Source organism: Podarcis liolepis, assembly GCF_965112155.1.
Source record: "Podarcis liolepis genome assembly, chromosome: 5".
Lineage (NCBI taxonomy): Eukaryota > Metazoa > Chordata > Lepidosauria > Squamata > Lacertidae > Podarcis > Podarcis liolepis.
Window position 1 is genome coordinate 41,489,875 of NC_139556.1, and position 21,287 is coordinate 41,511,161.

The following is a 21,287-nucleotide window of genomic DNA, read 5'->3' on the forward strand; positions in this document are numbered from 1 at the left end:
ACACAGGAATAAAAAAGTATATGTATATGTGCTATATATACAGTGTTTTTTTCTGGGGGAACACAGGGGTACGCATACCCTGAAGCATTTTGTGAATCTTTGTACTTTTGTCCATTTACTGTATTTATTTTCCCTGATTTGAACTATAAAATGGTGATTTTCTTGAGTCAAAATGAGAGTACTTTTTAAAAAGAAAAAAGCACTGTACACACACACGCAGAGAGAGGGCGGGGGAGAGAGAGAGAGAGAGAGAGAGAGAGAGAGAGAGAGAGCGCAGCACTGATCAGACCATACTGTACATATTTCCCTACAGAGGGAGTTCAAATGTGTGGGGCCATCACTGTGAAAGACTCAAATAGGTGTAGGTGATCCTTTGTATAACCTGGTCCCAAACTGTTTAGGGCAAAAGTAAAAAACCAGCACCTTCAACTTCCAGCCAGTCAATAGTTGCAAGTCAATGACTAGGCAGCCAAAATAACCAGTACAGAATAGGTAGAATACAGCGTTCACCATCATGGTACCCTTCCAAAGTTTTGGACTACTAACTGGGGCTGGTGGGAAATGTAGCCCAAAACATCAGGAAGGCACCAGGTTGGTGAAGATTGGTAGAATGAGTGCACAACTCACAAATGTGTTTGAGGTACTGCATTCTGTACCAGTTACAATTTTCAAACCATCTTCAAGGGTGCATTTCTTACTTCCTGGTCACTGACCATATTAAAGATATTTGATTTGATTTGGTGCATTTCTTATCCGACTTGGAAATAACCAAGGCAGACATCACTGTGGTTAGATCTGACTACTCATCATAGTGATTATTAGCATCTAAAGAAGGAAATTGGCTGTTGGGAAGATTTCTTAATATTTAGATTTTATTGAAAAAAATTTAGTGGACAAATAAAGTGAAAGAAATGGAAAGAAAATGAAAACGAAAAGGGAAGGTGCTGTTCCTTGATCATTTAAGCTGAGGTGGTGGTGATGGTGAGATGAACAGCAATGACCCTGGCAAGAATAGATATTGACTGACAAGTCTGTATACTTCCACTGTGCATCTGGATACTTCTAAAGCTTCATTTATAATATGTTACCTGGAACAGCATGAGGATTCTATCTTCAAATGTCAAAGTTCAACATTTTACAGTAAAACGGGAAGAAGTTATTATGGACAAAGGAGTATCAGAAAATGGGCTGCTAGTATGGTAGGTCCACTGGAGGCAAGCTCATTCCAAGTCCATGCATTCTAAATAAATTCTGCCCTTGCCCTGGAAATAACCTCCCAGTAGACCATGTCTGATCCTAATATTCCCACCAGTTCCACTTCCTTTTCAGGTAGTCTCTGGAAGAAAGGTATGGATAGGATCTACCTGACAGGGGGTGAGCAAATCTTCAGCTCTTACTACCTGATAGATTAAGCCTGTTCCAGGCCAGCCATGTGGTGGGATATCTGGAGATGGAAGCTGTGAAAACCCTTATCATCAACCAGCAAGCTCACAGATCTTAAACTACCTGTTCTCATAGCCTGACTCAAGCAAGACATAAGGAAATTGACCATTGTCTACACCTGAAAATGGTAGGCCTGAGAGACACCTGAGAGACAGAGCTTCTCCCATAAAGAGTTGCCTAGACAGTGAGATCATCTGAAGAGGCCATGCAAAGCATTCTCCTTGGATGATTTCATGTTTCCAGCATATGCTAAAGACCTTTTTATTTACTCATGCATTATCAGAGTAATGATATAGGACAGGTAGATTATTGGTCACGGCAGAAAGTCTGGAACTCTGTATTATATTATTTTTAAACTGGTTACGGTATATTATTCATGGTCTGTTTTTGCTTCTTTGTATACCACTTTGGAACTTTAAAATATTAAAGCAGTCTAGGAGTATTTTAGAATAAATAAAATACCAGGTCAGACCACTGGCCCATCTCATTCAGTAATGTTGACTAGCAATGACTTTCCAGGGTTTCAGACACAGAGCCTCTCCCAATCTTGCCTGCAGATGCTGGGGATTGAACCAGGGACCTTCTGCATACAAAGCAGATCCTCTGCCACTGAGCTACAGCCCTGCCCCATTCTCAGGGTTGCTACCTGGTTCCCCTTTCCTGACCTGGCACATAGAAATCCAGCCTTTTCTCATGACTTATCTCCACTCTGGGCAAGCTTCTCCTGCAAAGTTTAGACTGCATCTAAAAAGGCACAGGAACAGTACCAGGCAAAATGAAGCAGTGGCACCCATTATCTTTACTCAGCTACAAACATCTTGTTGGCAAGAGTGCTATCGACAGGGGGAAAGCTAGACTTTTGGGGTTTTTTGGCAGCTTAATCTAATTGTTAAAAAAGAAACTCCAAGTGTGTTATTGTTGCTGCATCCATTTTGGCTTCATTATTCACCGACGGAGTGAATGAGAAACACCTTATTATTGATAGCAGCAAGTGCTTTTTATTTTGATGTATTACTTGTACGTAAGTAATCAATGCACATGGCAAATACCTGTCTATAACTTATCCTATACTGTCCCCATTCCACTACAACTTTATAAAGCATCTAATATCTCATGTTGCATTCAGTTTAAACTTACAGAGAAAGGAGTGTTTCCCCCAAATGTTCAGTTTTCAGACATCTTGCTGAAGTTAATGAGGCAGTTTGATCAAGGCTGAATTCTCAGGATGTGGTCAGTAATGTTCCCAGACTTCAGAGCAAAGTGATTCAACAAATTCCTTGTTTCTGTCTTCTTGTTAAATAATGGTTCAAAGACAGTAAATTATGATAAAGTTCCATCTTTGACAATAAACTCTAAGGGAAAGTATCTGTTTTAGTTAGGTAATACTGCCATCTAGTGCAGTAGGACATGTTCAAGAAATGCTTCACATAACAATCGTAATATGAAACAGTGGTCTCAATTTTGCAAGCGCCAATTATCTATTATTACCTATCCATTCTTAAGGAAATCAGCCCTGAGTGCTCATTGGAAGGACAGATCCTGAAGCTGAGGCTCCAATACTTTGGCCACCTCATGAGAATAGAAGACTCCCTGGAAAAGACCCTGATGTTGTGAAAGATGGAGGGCACAAGGAGAAGGGGACGACAGGACAAGATGGTTGGATAGTGTTCTCGAAGCTACCAGCATGAGTTTGACCAAACTGTGGGAGGCAGTGGAAGACAGGAGTGCCTGGTGTGCTCTGGTCCATTGGGTCACGAAGAGTCGGACATGACTACTACAACAGTAGTAGTAGTATTTCAAGTATTTATATAATGCTTTTCACCGGAAAAGGTTTAAAAAGAAGAGCAAACAAAAATTAAACTCAATAAAAGTTAAATACAGTATATAAAATAAAACCTCCATATCCATAAAATAAAATACAGTGGTACCTCGGGTTACATATGCTTCAGGTTACAGACTCCGCTAACCCAGAAATAGTGCTTCAGGTTAAGAACTTTGCTTCAGGGTGAGAACAGAAATCGTGCTCAGGTGGCACGGCGGCAGCAGGAGGCCCCATTAGCTAAAGTGGTGCTTCAAGTTAAGAACAGTTTCAGGTTAAGTACGGACCTCCGGAACGAATTAAGTACTTAACCTGAGGTACCACTGTATGATTGCACTCACCCAGTACACTTCCACACACTCAAGATGCATACAAATTCCACACACCCATACATTCACTCACCCACTGCCACAAACTCCCTCACTCTCATGACCCTACCCCTATCTGTGTGGTTTCTATATTGTTAAGTTACCAAACGCCACGGGCTGCAGACAAACAGGAACCAATCTGGACTTACGATGTGAGAAACAGGCTTCAGTTGCATTGATGTCAGTGGGGCTCACGTAAGCATTTAACTGGACACTTCTGTCTCACTGATTTCAACAAACCTGCTGCAACTTCCAACTACCTCTTGCTGTTAGTTCCCTGTGTTTATTGACCATGTTTATGAGATGCTCTGTGGAATAGAATCAAATTGAATAATGGAGCATTCCTGCTAACTTTAACAGGACTGAAACAGCCACCACCTTACTGGTTGCCAGTAGTAAGTAGGGAATGGTTATTCCACCAACTAAGCAGGGAAGCTTTTGTAATCAAAAGGCAGTTGGCTCTTTCCTTTCAAGGCATCAGTTTGCTAAAATATATATTGAGGGTATTTTTAATATTACCCTGCACTGGAACCAATTTTGAGCCCATTTTTATCCTGTCCTTATTTCAAGGAGCCCAGAGCTAGATATTTGTGCCCCCCCATTATCATAAAAACAATCCACTCAGGTAGATTAAGCTGAGATGGGTCCAGTTATCTCATTGACCAAGCTGAGCCCTATGTCTCAGGTGACAGATCGGAAGGGGGTGGCAGACTGGCACCTCCTCAGCCAATCTGCTGCTGCTTCCACAGTGCCAACTGCCACCATTTTGTTTACTGTCTGCCTGCCCTCCATTGCTTAGCCCAGCCCTCCAGTCAGGTCCCATGTCAGCATCACAGGACCATTGTGATGATAATGTGGAGGAGCCATGAACGCCATCCTGAGATCTTTGGAGAAAAGGTGAAGTTGACAAACCAACACAAAGAAATTATGTGCAAGCATTTACAATGTAGGCAAGTATTCCACGGTCGTTTCAGAAGTAATGACTCGTGTTGCTTTGCCAAGCTACCTTTTATATTGTTTGGTAAAGAAGAAATGTATCAGCTGCCAAAAAAAAATTTCAGCCTTGACCTTTCTTGCCTCTAGGCCATTGTCTTGTGAGCTGCCCACCAGTCCATCACAACTGATTGATTTCTTAGTGTCAGCTGGAGAACTTGGGGGGGGGACCCCATATCCAAGATAATAACAAAACAGGACCCTAAAGCCAAGTTCTCACCTCCAATACAATGTAATTAAATTCCTTATCCCAGTGTGTGTGTGTGTGTGTGTGAGAGAGAGAGAGAGAGAGAGAGAGAGGGAGGGAGAAAGAGAGAGAGAAAATCATGCCATGAACCCATTATTTCACTAATTTTCCATTTGTTATAAGCACTTCAGCAGAATGCAAAAAATTAGACCCCCATTCTAAATACCCTTTTCAGCACAAATTGGTTTCGAAACCATTCATTTGGAAAACATTTTTTTTTTAAAAAAACAAGAACCAAAAAACCCCCAAGCATTACAATTCCAGGGACCCATGGGTCAAGGATCAGCCAGCTAAATTTCTGTGTGACTCATCAGTGGCAGAAGTCATGCCCAGCTAAGTGTTAATGTGTTGCTGGTTAGCAGAAACCTTAGATGTATATATATATGCAAATGTTTTTGGAAGCTTGTGTCACAGCATCTGACCCAACACCACTGTTTCCGCTTGAAATTACATAAGCAGAAGCTCGTGTTACTGCAGCGAGAGGATCAGCCTGTAAGCACAGGGAGGGAGGCAGGGATCCACATTTGCTTTTTAAAGCTTGTGCAGAGCGCTTTGCCTTCACATCAAGGATAGGGAACCGTTTTCAACCGGAAGGCCACATTCCCTTTTGGGGGCCACAATCCAGTGGTCTCCAGGGCCAGATGCAAAGGGGGCAGAGCATTGAATGTTAATTTTACCCAAGCTGGTTTTTTAAAACACATTCGCTCACTCCTCTCTGTTCTCCAGGCAACCAAGAGGCATTATCAGGGCTCAAGGACACCATCTGGGCAGGAAAAAAACAACCAAGAAGAGTGCAACACACAGTCAGTGAGAGCTACAGCCTGGAGGGATGGGGGTTGGCTGGGGAGTGAGTGTTGCTTAGACTTTAAAGATGACCCTTAGGATTCCTTCCAGGCTACCCCCATTCCCCAGCTACCCCCCATCTCTCCAGGGTGAACCTCTCACTGACTGTGTGTTGGCCTCCAGGCCTGAGGTTCCCCATCCTGCTTTAAATGATTGGTCCCAAGATATGGTCCGCCATTTTGCTGAAGCTAAGCATGACTGGGTATGGCCAGTGCCTGGAACCACAGCCCCTTTGGGTTCCATGACTATAGAAAGGCAGGATATAATGGTAGGATAAATAAACAAATGGACATTGTATCGGTGTCAGGGAAGCAGACCTGACCGTTTTCAGAGCACCACAAGAGCAGCTCCATCCCACTGATGGCTATTGATCCACCTGTGTAGGGTCTAAGGATGATTCTCAGGGCAGGATGGAGAGGATCCGTACATCAGCCCAGACTATTTGCAGGAAATGTATGTGGCAAAAAAAAAAACAACCCTGATGATCTTCCAGTGAAATTGAGATTTGGTGGTGGGCCATCCACTCTTTTGTGTGCACAGAGATTGCCTGCAGCAAAGACAATGGCTTGGGCCTTATTTCTCATGAATGGAACCCCACTCACTAAACAGGGTTTTCCTCTCTCTTCCTTTCTGCTGTACTCCCCCTGCACCTACAAACCTTAGGGTAGAGGGGACCTTCTGGAATGGCTTGGGGTGCCACACAGAGGTGAAGCAAGGGAGTTGGCAAAGGCCAAAAGGATGCAAGAGCTCAGAAAAGTTTGGTTTTCCCCTACTTCGTACCACATGGACCAAGTATCTCCAAGGCCACAGACTGCAATTCTCACTTAACTTGCTTCTGATTTGAGCAGGACTTAAATTATGCCACATGTGCCCCACTTGCAAAATATTTAAGTCTGGTCTTCTGAGCCTTCAAAGCTCATATTGTGTGTGTGTGTGTGTGTGTGTGCGCGCGCGTACACACACACACACACACACACACACACACACACATAATGTTTTGAGCATTGCAGTAGCGTGGGCTGTTCTATGGCAAGTGAGCAGTCGATTTCTGTGTCATCCTTCCTTTTTCCCTGCTTTTCATTCCTCTCAAGAGATGCACAATTGTGCACCTGCATATAGTCAATTTAGCTGCTCTTAGTGTGGAATTGGGTTTTATCTTGCACAGAACAGGGACTTCATTCTGTCTGGAGTCTAAAAAGCACATTAAAGATTAAGCCCCAAACATTAAGGGGTAGCTTGAAGCTCAGAAGGAGAAGAAGTAGGTGAAAGCCTCAAGGGAGATTGCTGTCTTATCTGTCCCTTCCCAGCTATATTTTAAGTCCACTCGAATTTCAAACCTTTCTTAATCTTGCGCTTATGAAAAAGTGGATAATGGGGCCTCCATCTTTTGCGACGCGTGTGTCAGATTTGTCATCGAGGTCGGTGTTTTTCATCATAACCCGCAGTCTTGCAACATATCTGGTGTTAACATTTCAGAAATGGGTAACAAATCATTTAACAGCTGGAGGGAAATGCTTCGGAATGATTGGAACTGTATCGACATCAGAGTCTTTCCCCTGGGGAGTCAAGGGCATCGGCACTGATGCTCACAGGAGAGATCATTATGGCTCAGCATGCACCGTAGCTCCCAGATGTTTGGAGATTGTATTGTAGAGACTTAATCCCTGCAGTGCACACATGTGGCCTGCTCTGATTGTTGGTCACACCCATTTTTCAAGGTGTTGCAGCATTTCAAGCTGAAGTCTCCGACATTAGTTCCTAGAAGCATATCTAAAATATGCATGCGCATTTGGGCGTGACAATAGCCCGTGTATGTGTGTTGAATGATTCTTTTTGGTGAACGAGAGAGTGGGGGAAGGGTCAGAAAAAGTTTTGTAGTTGCTTTTGAAAATATTGTTTGTCCCCAATACAGTGGTACCTTGGGTTAAGTACTTAATTCGTTCCGGAGGTCCATTCTTAACCTGAAACTGTTCTTAACCTGGAGCACAACTTTAGCTAATGGGGCCTCCTGCTGCTGCCACACTGCCAGAGCACGATTTCTGCTCTCATCCTGAAGTAAAGCTCTTAACCCAAAGTACTATTTCTGGATTAGTGGAGTCTGTAACCTGAAGCGTATGTAACCCAAGGTACCACTGTATGAATGAATGAACTTTATTATGGTCTAAGACCAGGATTTAAAAAGCATATAGATAAAATAGCAGTTAGAATTTTTTTTTAACCGATAATTGTTAGAGCAAATGAGGACAAGGAAACAGGCATAGGATAAAACATCTGGATAAAATACAAGATTAAACACGGATATTGGATGGATAAAAAACTGATAATTAAAACAGATAAGAACTAAAAACAAACAAGGACACACAGTTAAAACAACTGTAAGAGCAAAATAACTAATAGACTCGCAGTTAAAACAACTATAAGAGGCTGCAGAGTAGAAGCCTCTTAAATAGAGCAGTGTTTCCCAACCACTGTTCCGCGGCACACTAGTGTGCCGCGAGGTGTTGCCTGGTGTGCCGCGGGAAAAATTAAAAAAATTCGAAAGATTTTTTTTTTTTAAAGTCAAATTTTCGATTGGGGCGCCGTCACTAGATGACCCCTGGGGTTCCCTCCCTCCCTCCCGCTCTGCGCCTCCCTCCTCCTCCTCCGGGGAGGCCCTTCCTGGCTCTCGGCCAAGGCTTGGCGGCTGCCACTCACTCACTCGCTCGCCCACCCGTCCCTCCATCCCTGCACCCGGCCTCTCCCCCTCCGTCCCCGGCGTGGGGACTGCCGGGATCCGTAGTCCCCTCGCCCTTGGGCTCCGCGCCCACGCGGGGTGCGCGAACTACGTTTCCCAGCGTGGCCTGGTGGGCCGGGCGTTTTGTTTGAAGCGCTCTTCTCCCGGCCATGGAATGAGCGCGGCGGCGGCGGCCGGGCGGGCAGGGGCTCTTCCGCGCAGACCCCGCGCAGCCTGCCTACGCCCCGGCGGAGATCGGGCGGCAGGATGGAGCCCGGGGATCCCCGTGGAGGCGGAGCGGCGGAGGCAGAGGCTGCCCCCCAGGTAGGGCTGCGTCGGGGGGGGGGTTATTTTTGCAATGCTGCATCCGCACCGGAGAGGACGCATCGGACCGCGGGGAGACCCCTTGGCGGGCATGCAAGGCAATGCATGCGTGCAGGCGTTGCATGGAGTGCAGTGCAATGCAATGGCAACGCGGCGCCCTGCATGCATGCATGCAACTTCCACCGGCGCTCTGGACTTGGCAGGTGAGGGGGGTCCCCAGTGGGCAGCAGAGAGAGCCGGGAGGGTGAAGGGGAGCCGGGGGGAGCAGCGCTGCTCCCCGAGCCGAGCCCGGGGGGAAACTTCGGCGTCATTGCGCTGGGTGTTGGAAGCGGAGGCTGGCGGGGGCCCCTCACCTGCAAAACCTGGTCGCCTCTCATATATTTCGTGCATTGCATTCATCGCCCGCTTTCTCCTCCAAGGAGCTCCCGGGGGCGCGCGTGGTTCTCCCCGTGTTATCCTCGCAACAACAGCCCTGCGAGGTGGGTCAGGCGAGTGGCCCAAGGGAGCACCCAGGGATTGTCCTGGCCAGGTGGGGTGATTTGAACCCTGCTCTCTGCCCGGTCTTCGTCCTCATTTAGCCCCCACATGTGCATGACTGTGCATGACTGAGGTTTTCCCCCCTCGTCTTGGCTATGGTGTGAGTCTGTGCTGTTAATTAATGGGGTTCTGCCTTCGGAGAAGATGAGCCAGCCCTCAAGGAGGTGATTATGTAATTTGCTAGCAATTCATGTCCCTCCCGGCCTGACGCTGCGCGCTGACGTCACGGGGCTGTAATGGTGGTGTGCCTCGAGATTTTTTTCATGAAACAAGTGTGCCTTTGCCCAAAAAAGGTTGGGAAACACTGAAATAGAGGGCACTCACAACATTAGTTCCAGTTACAGATAGGTAGCCGTGTTGGTCTGCCATAGTCAAAATAAAAAAAATCCTTCCAGTAGCACCTTAAAGACCAACTAAGTTAGTTCTTGGTATGAGCTTTCGTGTGCATGCACACTTCTTCAGATACACGCACACGAAAGCTCATACCAAGAACTGACTTAGTTGGTCTTTAAGGTGCTACTGGAAGGATTTTTTTTATTTTGACTCACAACATTAGAAACTGCTGTGCAGATATGGTTAAAACAGACAATTAAAACAATGTACAACACTAAATTTAGCAACAATGTACAACAATAAACTGTCCCAGGGAGTTGACTCAGAATCATCCATGGAGCCGTGTTTGGGGATTTTCATGCCGGACTATTTTGAGTTGGGCAATGGTCTGCACCTACAGATCTGTACACGGAATCTGGCGACCATCCAGGTCATCTTCTGATCTTTGCCTAACAGCAAAAGGTCAAATTTTTGCTTTTGCGGGAGGTCGGCCATCCTCACCAAAAGGGGATCCAAGATCTTACTACGTGCCTCTTCATAAAAGGGACATCTAAAGAGCAAGTGTTCTGGGCTTCCTATCTCTCCCAATGGGCAGGTGCAAAGTCTCTGAGCATACGGGACCCTTCTAAAGGCTCCATCCAGGACCGGCGAGGGAAGAGACGAGCTTCTGGCAAGTGTAAAGGCCCTTCTTGCATCCCTAGATACAAGAAAGAAGAGATATACTGCCGGTGCGGACTATAGAATTTCTCCAATTCTATATTCGGGGCACCTTGCACAGTCCTGCTGTCTCTCGGTGTCTAATATTCTTTGCCTGACCATAGCATTTGCCTGGCCCAAGCCCAGACTTAGAAGGGCTTGAGGGGCAAAACCCAGTTTCCGGAGGGTGTTCAGGACTGCAGTCTGCCAGCCCAGGTACCACTGTATATGGATGGTGGGTTTCTGGCTTGGCATCAGCACCCAGCATGATGGGGCAAACCATCTTTTTGTCTTCTCTATTCTCCCCCTCAACCTTTTTACTAGATCAGCACTCTTTACTAGATCAGCACTCAGCTACTGTCCTCATGTCCTCCGTTTGGGCTCCTCGTAGGCTTCTGCTTGGCCACTGTGGAAAACAGGGTGCTGGACTATATAATCTTGGGTTGGATCCAGCATGGAAGATGTGCAAACAATCTGCATCACACAAAGAATTTTGCAGCCGTATAGGAACTCTCAAACTGGATTGTCTGGGAGTTCCCTTATGATGAATTCTGTAGCCACTCATATCTCCTGAGAGCTACCAGACCCAATTCAAGGTGTTGGTACTGCTGTACAAAACTCTGATTTACTTGGGACCCAAATACTTATAGGAGTGTTTTCCTCAGTACCCACAGGGCTTTTGCAGTGGTGGCACCCTGGTTACTGAATTCCTTCAATATGGAGATCCAACTGTCTCCTACACTGCTGTCATTCGGGTAACAACTTGAAACTTATTTGTTCGTTCAGGTCTTTGGAGAAGAGTTCAGTAATGTCTGCTGCATTGTATTTTACTGTTGATAATAATTTTAATTGTTGTTTCTGATTGATAATATGTTATGGTTGCTGTGAGCCTAGATCCTAGGATCCTAGAGGAAGGATGATGGGATACAGAACCAATAAATCAATAAAAAATAGTGTCAAGCAAGTTTTTTGCAGTTCTGGCCTTCAACTGCACTCCTAAAGGCAGCCTCATACAAGCAGGAATTTTAATTGCCCTGTCTCTTTTCTGCCGTTACAGAAATCGCTGGGAAACTGATAATGCGAGCAGGCCAACATAGATAGCGCCAGGGACAACAATCTGAGAAAAGTTCAGAAAAATATATACAAGCTTGCCAGTTTAGACTGCAACATTCCCAATCTGCTTCAAAGAAAGAAAAATAGTTAGTTGTTATGAGAACAGCTTCCCAAACCACATATGATACTGAATAAGAATCAAGGCTATACTCGCCACTTGGACATTTAGACCCAGTTTATGAGACATTTAGATTCATTGTATGATTCATGGATGAGTCTCTATGAATAATAAACTGAATTTATTGGGTTCTAGCAGTTTTAGAATCTGCTCCCATGGCCTGCGGATCTTCCCTCAAACTATGCCATGATGTTTTTGCAATCTAAGTCAACCCATTTACCTGGGATTAAATGGCATTAACTTTGAACTCAGAGTAGTTTACCCCTGAGTGGACATGCCTAGGGTTATGTTGCAACTGAACCAGTTGGCATTGGACCAAACCTTCATATTATATAATTGCTGATTTGTGCATTGCTTATTTGTGGTGCCAGTCTTCACACACTAGGCCTATAAGGGCTGTCCCAATACATTTCACTGTCTGAGGCAGAGCAGCAAATAGTGCCATCACCACCACAAGTCAAGGTGTACAGTAGAGAAGACCCTTCAAGCTATTTTGTGACAGGAAATCCACAAGCACTTCTCTCCCAACCTGGCAATAAAAACTCAGTAACAACAAGTTGAGGAACAAACCATTCGCTGTCTTTTCATGACACCCAAGTTCAGCTGCCTGAGGGAGCCACCTCACTCACTTTAATGATAGGGCCAGCCCTGCAATATGCCCATTTTTCTTTTGCTATGGTGTGCACATATCATCTGAAAACCACTAACACATACAGAGAAAGACAGGAAAATTAGTGGTGTAGATCTGTGCATATAAAAGGCTGTTGGGCATTGCTTACTGAGGGCATCAAAATTATGAGCATGAGTCTGTGTATTAAAATTTGATACATACACACACAAACAAACAGAGGTCATCCTGTTCACCAGAAACAAGTCTGAAAACAGGACAGTTTGCCATCTCCCTTTTGAAATGATCTGAACTCTATGTCATAATTATGTATTAGTCCGCACTAGATAAGCCACACGTGTGTGACAGATCACAGGGATTGGGAAAACCAGCACCCTTATTTTCAATCTTGAAGTAGCTTCGTATTGGGGGAAGGAGAATTTTCACTGGCGGCTTCAGATGTATCTATATTGCAGAATGCAAAGTAGTGTAGGAGGTACTTTAGGGAAAGGAAAGACATTTCAGGAAGATTAGCATTTCCTCATTAGTTTGCTTTTATTTTCATTTTCATTTTAAATATTCATGGCCCTAACAGGCCTTCAAAGCAGCTATCAATAAATGAAAATTAATACATAATAAGCATAAGATTCTTTTTTAAAAATAAATAAATAAATGGCATTGGCAAAAGCCCTAGAGGAAAATGATGGGACACAACCACTACCCAGACTTTAGATGTTGGTAACTTCTAATGAGATGCTGACTTTCACACACAGAAACCTGAAACTTTCAGCTATTATCCAGTATGTGCAATGCAGTCCTGGGCATTTTTACTCAGAAATCCTATCCTGCACAATTGGGCTTACTCCCAGATAAGCAGAAGTGTAAAAACAAGGAAAAAAAGAGGAGTACAGCCTTTGTCTGAGAAGTCACATGACTGACTATGTACTCAAACCTTTTAGCCCAAGTTGAGTTGACCTGACTGCAGGGTGACATCAGCACCTGGCAAGTCAATCACAGAGATCAGCTCCATAATCCACCTTTAAACTAACCTCCAACCTCCTAACTAAACTAAACCTCCTAACCTCCAAGTTTAAACTAACCTCCTAATCTCCAAGCAGCACCATGTTGCTGGATCTAGCTGCCATTTTTATTTTCCACAGTGCCCCTGGATGATCTATGTGAGCCACTGTGGGAAATTAAAATGGCAAGTAAGCCCAGTCACCCAGCACAGCTGCTACCCACAGGGGCGGACTTCCGTCTTTCAAATTTCAGCCGCGCCCTATGCGAGCTCAAAATTCAGCACCCCCCCACACACACCTCTTTGCCTTCCGTTCTGCTCAATTCACTATGTCAAAGAAAGCTTCAACTGCATTTATGTATGCGGCAAGGAATCTCTATGCACAGAAGTGGAAGGATGAGGGAATACCCTCAAAGGAAGAATAGCTGATGAAAACCTTGGAGTATGCAGAGATGGCAAAACCTACGACACTGATAAGAGACACAAATTTAGATTCCTTTAAGGAGGTCTGGAAACCTTTCCATATGTGAAGTTTCTTTCCGTATGTGAAGTCCACAGCAGGCTTTGAAGTTTAAGGGGGGAAATAGCAGAACATATTAAGAAACCTGTTAAAGAGGACAAAAATGGATTTGGTGGGATTAAAAAACGCAATTGTCTGAAATTTTGATTACAAACATCGATGGTGGGTGAGTCGGAAGTTATTTAAGGCAGTAATGCTGCCTTAAATTTTTCTCTGCTGCCCGTAATTGCAAAGTAAGGCCAACAGGGCCCTGCAGGGAAGGAACGTGACATCAAAGGGTGCTTTGCCCAGAGACTCCTCAAAGCTGGAACTAGCTCTGCCCATCCTAAGTCAGGAATGGGGAACCTATGGTGCTCCAGCTGTTGTTGGACTTCAACACCCATCAGCCCCAGCCAGCACTGTAAATACCGTATTTTTCACTCTATAAGATGCACCTAGTTTTTGGAGGAGGAAAACAAGAAAAAAATATATTCTGAATCTCAGAAGCCAGAACAGCAAAAGGGATCACTGTGCAGCAAAAGCAGCAATCCCTCTTGCTGTTCTGGCTTCTGGGATAGCTGCGCAGCCTGCATTCACTCCATAAGACGCACACACATTTCCCCTTACTTTTTAGGAGGGAAAAAGTGAGTCTTATAGAGCAAAAAATACGGTAGCTAGGGATGATGGGAGTTGAAGTCCAGCATTGTCTGGAGAGCCACAGGTTCCCCACCCCTGCACAAGCATCTTATGACACAGAAAAGCAAGAGACCGTGTTGTAGCTTCTCCTCGCAACCCACATTTTGGAGAGGTAATACTACTGTGTGGAGGAGACTGAGCATCCCCACTATTGACTTGCTGTTTGTCTGTGCTAAATAATCCCCAAGCTGCTTTTCTGTAAGTGGCCACTGGCTTCCAGTGACTAAAACATCCAGTTTCTGCCCTGGATATCAGCAACGCTTTTGGGAGAGAAGGCTTATTTCCTCTCTGGGAACAGAACGTCCATTCACCTATCTGAGGGTAGCCATATTCTGCCTTCACCATATTTGTTATTAAGAGCATAAGAAGGGACTATTGGATCAGGCCAGTGGTCCATCAATCCAGCTTCCTGTTCTTACTGTGGACAACCAGAAAGCTGTGGGAAACTAGCAAGCGGGACCTGAGCACAAAAGCACTGTCCCCTCCAATGGTTTCCAGTAACTGGTATTCAGAAGCATTGCTGCATTTATGGATCAGAAAGGCTCAAAGGGAAGTGCTTTTGTTATTTGGACCAGCTGTGTTTCATTTTTAACTTTTAAAATCTCACATCCAGTCCAGGAAACATCAGAAGGGCTGAGGACATTTTCAAATTACCATCCCGAGACGCAGGATCAAGCAAGATAAAGCGAATAGATTGTCATGTGGGAATTGCAGTTGAGTATTAAATTGTTTCCAGAGTACGCCTGTTGCTAAAAAGCAATTTAATTCTCATCACATTTTCCTAATGACACTTTCCCCTCATTATCTGCTTGATCCTATTCTTCAGAAGTTTTGGCCATTCTGATCATTATTTTAAATGCACTAGTCGCATCCAGCTAAACTGACTCGTTCCTCCCCACTCGCCTGCTTTTCTTCCATTTTACACCTAATTTGCAGCATGACCCAGTAGGTTGAATCTTGTCATTAATAAGACCTTGGCAACAGTTACAAGAACAAAAACAAAAACGTATCTTCTTTCACAGCACTTTTTGTTTCCCTATTTACTAGGGCCGCAATTGGACACCTGGCGTTTATGGATAGTAGAGTGGTGGCAAATTCAGAAGTGTGGGACCCCCAAATTCAGAAGTGAGGGACTCTGCCTGGGGCAGAGCTTTGATGGAGAGCTGTTGAGCTTTTTAGGGAAATATCATCAAAACTTCCTTTGCTGGACTTTTGAGGCTCCGCCCTCCTGCAATGCCTGGGACTCCCAGCATCTCCCAGCCCTGCATCTCTCCCTGCCTCCCTACAATTCCCCCCCCCCCTGCTTCCGGTACACCCTGGCCCTCCGGCCCTGCCTTCCTTTGCTACTGTAGTGACAGCCAAGCCCCCTCACACCCACATCCCTTTTATGATTAGACAGTCTTATATTCTACTTATTATTGTACAAAAATAATAATCAGGGGTATGCAACAATGTAGACCTCCATGGGTTGCCTTTCAAGTAGACCTACTTTGGGGCATGCACATGAGCAAACAATTTGGGGTGCTTCAATACCTTCTTTCAAGGTGACTTCAGTTTTTCCACAGCTACTGCACGCTGAGTCCCTATGTGCATCTACGTAATGATCCACCACAACGCCAAGATCCCTTTCCTGGTCATTCGCCACCAACACAGACCCCATCAGAGTACAGTATATGTGGAGCTGGGATGTATGTGTGCATGTGTGCATCTCTATTTACTGCAATGTGCTTCATGCATTGAATCACATTTGCCGTTTTGTTGTCATTCCCAGGAAAAGCAGCAGTACAGCAGTGGTGGTGGTGTGTGTGTGTGTGTGTGTGTGTGTGTGTGCGCGCGCGTGCGTGCGTGCGTGCGTGCTGAGGAAGAACAAGTGCCTGGATGCTCCTAGCAAAGGTACAGATGAGCATGGCATCATCCATATAAAAAGTATATGGACATTGACATGGTAAATGAATATCCAACTTAAGGCACCCCGAGTTGAGTTCCTACATCTCCTTGCTGCTTGGTGCTCATGGGGAAGGGGAGATTTGCCCAGGGACATCCTGGTTCTTAGCTCTCTCTTTCTAGCCCGGGGGTGGCTAATCTGCAGCCCCCCGATGTTGTTGAACTACAACTCCCATCATCCCTGAGCTTTGACCATTCTGATTGGGGCTGATGGGAGTCCAAGAACATCTGAAGGGGCACAGTTTCCCCAACCCCATTTGAGCCGCTAGACCCTGCACAAGCTCTGCTCTCTTTCCCACTGCCTTTGGAGCCTACATGTTCAGCAATCGCTTACGAAAACACAGCTTGTGAAGCAAGTGACCTTCATCAATTACAGGCCTTTGGCTTTGCTGTATCCATAATTCTGCAGCTGTGTCACTGTGTTTTCGCTCAGATGCTTTCCCTTCTCCAAGGTTCGTTTTCCTGATACTCCCACATCAAGAGCTAAAAGATAATTCTCCCTCCGCCTGCGTGTCTTCCGCCCTCCTCCACCTGTTTGATATCTGTAACTTGCATCAAGGCTATGTGAACTCTTCCTCTCTCATCAAGGTCCCCAGTTTAGATTTCTCTCTTGAAGGCTAAATCGCCTCTGTACAGAACTCCCCTTCAAAATAAGGTTAAAAGGGGGGGAAACAGTCTCCTTATTTAAGCTTCTATGGATTAAAATTGCAGTTTCCATGCAGGTTACTGTGTATTTTCCCTCAAATAATTTTTGCAAAAATAAATTTTGCATATGTCATTAGTTAACAGATGCATCATTGGTTCTATAACTATAAAACTGTAGAATCTAAGAAAGATAGAATTGGAAGGGACCCCAAGTGCCATGTAGTCCAACCCCTTGTAGGAATCACAGCTGGCTTTAAAGCACCTGGCTTCTTCCAAAAAATCTTGGGAAATGTAGTGTGGTAAGGGTGCCGGAAAGTGGAGCTTGGTGAGGAGCAAACTACAGTAAGTAAAAGGTAGTCTCTGCTGGATGGTACTTATGATCTTATGGGTCTTAATGGTTCTGAGAAACATCCATCTAATCCAGAAATCCATTTCTGACAGGTTAGCCATAACCTGGCAAGATGGAAGCCAAATGGAAGCCTTGTGGTTGCCTGTTCTGGACAATGTTGTACTACACCCACCCCAAATGGAGCAAGTGCACAGGTTGGGAGTGCTCTCTTGGGCTTGCTGATCAGAAGGTCAGTGGTTCAAAACCCTGCGACAGGGTGAGCTCCTGTTGCTCTGTCCCAGCTTCTGCCAACCTAGCAGTTCAAAAGCATGCCAGTGCAAGTAGATAACGAGGTATTGCTGTGGTGGGAAGGTAAATGGCATTTCTGTGCGCTCTGGTTTCCATCACGGTGTCCCATTGATTTTGTCATAGAATCATAGAATCATAGAATCATAGAATCATAGAGTTGGAAGAGACCACAAGGGCCATCGAGTCCAACCCCCTGCCAAGCAGGAAACACCATCAGAGCACTCCTGACATATGGTTGTCAAGCCTCTGCTTAAAGACCTCCAAAGTAGGAGGTCTGGCCACATGACACGGAAAGCTGTCTGTGGACAAACGCCGGCTCCCTCGACCTGAAAGCGAGATGAGCACTGCAACCCCATAGTCACCTCTGGCTGGACTTAACTGTCCAGGGGTCTGAAATATACTCAGAGTCGAGAGTGGATTTCATGCTCTTTATTCAGCTCATAGTGGTGAGGAGGGAATGGAAGTCCCCTCAGAGTATCTGCTTTATATACATTATTTACACAATGGGCTGCATGTGATTGGCTAATTCCGGAATTCTCCTGTAGGCCAATCAGGTTGTGGATTCACTTCTATCTTGAGCTGGATTGGGTGGCTCCTGCCGACCAATCATACTGCTGCATTGTTCTAGGACCAATCAGACTGCTGCATTCTGAATCCTATTCTTCTAGGACCAATCAGACTGCTGCATTTTGGATCCTATTGTTCTAGGACCAATCAGACTGCTGCAGTTTGGATCCTATTCAACTCAGTACATAACAGGGTCCTTTATCTTTACCTTTTAACTTTTTGCCATCAGCCCTCCTCAAGTGGCTGCAGTGGAAAGTAGTTCATTTTCTTAGCTTCTGCTGGTGTGCAGTCAACAACTGGTCTTTGACACAGATGGCCTAGCCAGTGACCTATGAACCTCAAGACCGGATTATCATAGTTCACCCTGTGTGGGGCTGCCTTTAAGGTTAGCCCAGAAGCTGCTGGATAGCACTTCCTTCCCCAAACACATAACATCTCTCTGGAAGTGGAATAAGGCTCTCTCTACTTCAGAACAGTGGGGCATGGTGGTTGGGTCAATTTCTGTGCTGGCAGCGGATAGGATGAGGTGGCACGAACCTTTTTTAGAATAGGAACACAGAAACATAGGAAGCTGTCTTCTACTGAGTCAGACCACTGGTCCATCTAGTTTAGTGCTGTCTACCCTGACTGGCAGCAGCTCTCCAGGGTTTCAAGCACGTGTCTCTCCCGGTCCTACCTAGAGGTGTCGAGCAGAGCACTAGCACCTCCTGGCCAACCTGCCTGATGGATAGTTTTGCCAGGCTACACACTTGTTACCTAGAAGTAACAAAAGGCTCTTGCTTAAGCTCAGACAACAGGGTGCAGTTGTCACTGTAAGGAGCTGTGAAAGCTGTTTGAAGCCTTAATTGTAATATTCAGGCAGAGGGCCTCCTCGGTAGTGGTGCCCACCCTGTGGAATGCCCTCCCATCAGATGTCAAGGAGATGAGTAATTCTATAACCTTTAAGAGGCATCTGAAGGCAGCCCTGTATAGGGAAGCATTTAAAGGATTAATGTTTTACTATTTTTTTTAATATGCTGGAAGCCACCCATATTATTATTATTATTATTAAGGCCGATGCAATGCAGTGCACAATGCAGTACTGATCTTGCATAGCGGACCATGCCCCCAATGAGACAAGGTGTAAAAAACCCTAGTGCCAGGGATACCTTAGGTTCTGTGTGTCCTTTACAGTTGTGTAAAGGAGCCAAGGTAAGATTGTGCCATTTTTGCCAGTGCTGCAGGACCAGCCAAAGTTGTTGAAATGCCTTCTTCCATAGATGAGGATTTAAAAGAATAGAAGAAGCTCACCATTGCATCCATTTGATCATCCTAGCCCAGTGGTTCCCAGTTAACTAAGTACTGCAGAACCCTTGTTTTTTAAAAGCCAAGCCATGGACCCCCTACTTTTGAAAATGTTGATATCTCTATCGTAGTTTTTGCTATGGACACACCTTGGGAACTACTGTCCTAGCCAGAATATGCATTGAGGAGTGAGTCACATACATCCTATAGTTAATAGGAACTTGTCGTTGTCACAGGGAGCATTTAATATGTTTCTGATTCTTTCAAAGCACAGTTCAGCTGAGCTTCCCCTTTTCTTTTGTCTGCCCCTTTCTTGTACAGGCTTTCTCTGGGCCAAGTGGAGAAATCGCAGATGGAAGAGAATACAGATTATATTTTTGCATTCTTCTAGCTGTTACACTTCAGATTCACAATACCTTGCTTGTTTTGTTTTCTCCCCCCAGCGCTTCCGGGCCATCTGCATTTGCGCTACCTAAAATGAGATCTGGGCATCACTTGTTTATGCATTCCATGCCTCCACAGCTTTAGATGATCTAACAGAAAACCCGAGTGAGAAAGCAATGTTCTGATAAGCATGTAACAAAGAACAGTTTCAAGCTGGTAAACTCCTCACATTTCACACTGTATGTACACAAAGATATGAAGCCTTTTCTAAACACACACACACATTCCCTCCCCCCCCCCCCTTTGGCTAGGCTTCCATTTCTCATAAAATAAAGGTCTCGTTTTCTCCAGGGTTTCTTTTAAAGATCATGTGCTATACAGGTGAGATTCACCCCTTCAACTATGAATTAATGAACTAAGAATAATTACCATAGTCTAGGTTTGCACTCCTATTCACTTACCTGGCTTTAAGAGAAAGGGCTGTAGCTCCATGTTAGAGCACTTGCTTCTCATGCAGAAAGTCCCTGGTTCTATCCCTGGAGTCTTCAGATAGGGCTGGAAAAGTCCTGCCTGAAACCCTGTAGAGATTTTACCAGGCAGTGTTGACAGTACTGAGCTTGATGGACCAAGGGTCTAACTCAGTTTAAGACCTCGTATGCTGGCAGTGTGGGCACAACCTGTTTGCTGCTCATGACCTCAATAGTCCTCAATAGATACACCACCTCACCCCTATGCAACAGCCGGCCGCTTCACCTGTGTTGAGGGACAGCCCTAGCCAATCAGCTTGCAGGGTGGGTGTGGCTGTGAGCCATTTACTCTTGGTGCAGCCAGCCACCTCCCTCTTCCTTGCCTCTTCGTCGGGTCTTCTTGCCCACCCACCCTCTTTTCATGCTTTGCTCTGGCAATTGTCAGTCTCCATATTGTTGTGGCCGGGTAGGAATTTTTTCCACTTGGCAAATTGGCACCAGCCATTTGGTTTCCACCTACCTAGTAGCAATCATCACAACGTTTGTGAGGTTAGGCACTGGGTAAACCTTCATTTGGTTGAAGGGGAGGTTGTTGCCTTCGCCTGCCCCTCCTCAGTAAGGGTGCCCTGTTAAAGGGATCCAGGGTGTGAGTACTGTCTGAAGCCTGGGCGTGGGCTAGGGCCATGTCACAGCCCCTACGGGGAACCCTCAAGGTGGTGCCACTATCTGATGTACCGTATTTTTCGCTCTATAAGACGCACCAGACCACAAGACGCACCTAGTTTTTGGAGGAGGAAAACAAGGAAAAAAATATTCTGAATCTCAGAAGCCAGAACAGCAAGAGGGATCGCTACGCAGCGAAAGCAGCAATCCCTCTTGCTGTTCTGGCTTCTGTTATAGCTGTGCAGTCTGCATTCGCTCCATAAGACGCACATACATTTCCCCTTACTTTTTAGGAGGGAAAAAGTGAGTCTTATAGAGCAAAAAATACG